This window comes from Asparagus officinalis, chromosome 5, assembly GCF_001876935.1.
Source record: "Asparagus officinalis chromosome 5, Aspof.V1, whole genome shotgun sequence".
Taxonomy (NCBI): domain Eukaryota; kingdom Viridiplantae; phylum Streptophyta; class Magnoliopsida; order Asparagales; family Asparagaceae; genus Asparagus; species Asparagus officinalis.
The window spans coordinates 82862460-82865890 of NC_033798.1; positions in this window are offsets into that span (position 1 = coordinate 82862460).

Here is a 3431-nt window from a genome sequence, read left to right on the forward strand (position 1 = left end):
GTTAAATTGAAGAGTTAAATAAGTACTTTATTAATTCTCTGGATTGCGATGAATTTCTACCTGGAAATGCTTCTGAAGAGAGATGCACTTCTTCCATTCTGAAGAGAGATGCACTGCTTCCATTCAAGTTTGGCATTTACATTTACAATCCTTAACATGACAGACATTTTGAAAATTCTTCTAATAACTATGCACACCTTATTGTTACTCTATGTAAATTATTAATGTAAACTGTGATTTTTACAATTTGTGATTGTGCGAGTGAAAGAGAAGTTAATTGAATCTGCCACTACAACAAAGAAATTAAGAGAGTTTTTTCTTGTGATTTCTTTTTAAACCACAATTTTTTAGGTGGTCCATGGCAAGAAAGAGTTTTTACATTGTGAAGAGAGGTCGACGATGTGGAATTTTTAATAATTGGGAGGACTGTAAAAAGCAAGTTGATAAATTCCCAAATGCCGCATATAAAGGATATGCAACGTACGAAGAGGCTTTGGTTGAATGGGATAAGCACAGCATCGCTTGTGATTCAGCATCCAACTTAAGGCATGTCTAAACACCTTTTTATGTCCCGACACCTGATTCTGCATCGAGCTCAAGAACTACTATTTCCCCTATCTATGCTTTTGCATTTGGTTCAGTGTTTACAATATTAGTGTTTGTAGTATGTATCGTTGTCGTATTTATTTTTTTCTATATTGCAAAAATTATGTGAGCTTGAGAACTTATGTATCGAGTAACTTATGTGATTGTGAGATTGTGAGAACTTATGTTGTAGGCGAGAACTTATGTGATTGTGAGAACTTATGTCATATTGTTTGTATCAGATCAATAGCAATCTGCGCTGCTATGGATGTTTTATTACCTTAGTTTAATTCTATATTAGAGATGTATTGTGGATGTTTTATTACTCGCCCTAGCGAGACAGTCTTTGCTGTCTCGCCCACGCGAGACAGTCTTTGCTGTCTCACCGTGCGAGACAGAATTTACTGTCTCACACGTGAGACAGCTTTCAGATGGTCAAAACTACCTTTGCAACTGTCCTACACGTGGCCACTAACTGTTCAAGAACGTGGGAAACGTCGTGGGCGAGAATCACGTGGATAACTGCCAAAATAACGGAGTTTGAAACGTGGGAAGGCAGTTAAAACGAAAACTGTCTGCGGTTACTGTTTCCGAGACAGTATTTACTATCTCGCGGGTCGAGATAGCAAACACTGTCTCGCCCAGCGAGACAGCAAACACTGTCTCGCCCCAGCGAGACAGCAAACACTGTCTCGCCGTACTGATTTCTATGATTGCTGAGTTTTTGCAGTTACAGACCCTTGAGGCTATAAATACCCCCCTAGGGTCACTTCTGACTTCAGAGCAATCCAGAGCAATCCAGAGCAGAGAGAGAGCAGAGGTGCTGATCTTACGGCCAATCCTTGATAATCAGGCTTTGACTTGATTTCAAGAAGAACGACTATCTTACATCGATAAGATATCGTTTCAATTTCTCACTTCGATAAACGAAGTCAGAATCATAAACCCCTCACGGTTCAATCAGAATCTGTGATTTGGTGGTCCACGAGTCAAAGCGCTCCCGGCACAGGCAAAGATCCCACGAAAGCAGTGATCCAAACAACGATCCTGCGTTTATTTTCTCAAGAGTTGTAATTTTCTTTTTGTTGTGTAAAAGAGTCTTATAAAAAGGCTGTTTTCTTTGAATTTATTGTAATCGACTGAAGATATAATGAATTCCATGACAAAACCAACTTTTGACTCAAACAAACTGGCGACCACAGTGGGAGCCAACGGTCTCGCTGCCGAGACCGTCGTGTCGCAGCCGATCAAGATTCCAGTTGAATCCATGGTCGAATACGAATTCGACCAAACCAAGTTTGAGGAATATCTCTCATCATCCTCTTCAAGATCTTCATTATCTCGCAAGTACAAGAGGATCTCACAATTGAGGAAGACTTACATGCCAAAGAAGGCACAAAATGAAGACTCTCGCTTGATTGTTGCTGAGAATTTCACTCGCAATACTTCTGCTCACAATGGCTCTTATCTAGTTAAAGAGTCATCAAATCAAAGCCCGCCGGCATTGACGAAAAGAGCTCGTCAGAGACAACGCCAACGCCGTGCTCGCCAAATGGCTAAGGCCTTGGAACAAACCGACGGGGTTCGTTACCACGCGGACCTAGAGTCGAGGAGACATCGAGTGGTTCAGTTGTCTCAACAACCAATCATTCATGTCTCTGCTAAACTCACGACGGAGGAATGGACTATTGTCAAAAGGACTCGTTCAACCCTCAAAGAACGTATACAAAAACGTCGTGCAAACGCTGCTCTTACTCGTGCTCTCTCACAACAAAGACGAGAAAGGAGGAAGGAAACGGTGACCAAAGAACCACCGAAACTCCGCCAAGTTTGGATTCCAAAGTCTGGACTTATGCAAAATCAGCATTCGAAGCCCGTTAAGACCCCATACCCGCAAATGGGTGGTTTTAGACGTGCGACTCCCAACATAATCTTGGATCGCTCAAAGACAAAAATAAATTGTTCTGAGAATGCCAACAAGGTTTTATACCCCCAGAAGAAGACGCATTCACCAAATGATATCGTCATACCTGGAAGATCATGCCAACAGACGATACGATTTTTTGGCAATCATACCGATGAATCGTATTATCAAGTTGGGGTTGTGAATAATTTTCGAAAGAGAGTTATTCGAGAGATAAACTCTCGTTGTTCCTGTGCACGACTCGTCAAAACAGCATTATCAGAATGTGACTGTTTCAAACGAGAAGTCATCCCACGAAAAGTCTCTGTATTATCGAAACCTAAGCCGAGACATTTCCGCAAAAGAAGAGCAGCTGTCCAAAATGATGAATTCCCTGAAGTCACCATCAACGTGGCTGATAAAAGGAAGTCTAAGCGGCATTCAAGTGACTCAAATCCCGACTTTTCTCCGAAAGGAAAAGTCAATCCAAGAATTGCTCAAAGGATGTCTCGACTCCAATTAGGAGCTATCAGACGCAGAGACTACAAGAGAATGCAAGAAGGAATGTCCTCGGAGGATGAATTCTCGGACACTTATTCTGCAATCGCTTCTGATGATACAATGTCTAGCACAGGACAAATCAGAGAAGTATTCACAATCACTGCTGATCAGTTCACTCAAATACTTCAGGAAGCTCTAGCCAAACAACGTGAAGAAATTAGAGCTGAAGTGAAGACAGAAATGAAGTTGGCTATCCAACAAATGAGAGAACTGTTAACTCAACAGCCTTAACCTCCCGAGTCCAGCCATCGAGCTGAATCCAGCTACCGCGCTCAGAATGTCACAAATGATAGTGATCCAGAAGTGGATGAAGTCATTATGGCCGATACACCTCCCAATAGCAATAACACTGGGGGTGGTTTAACGGATCCTCCCAATAACG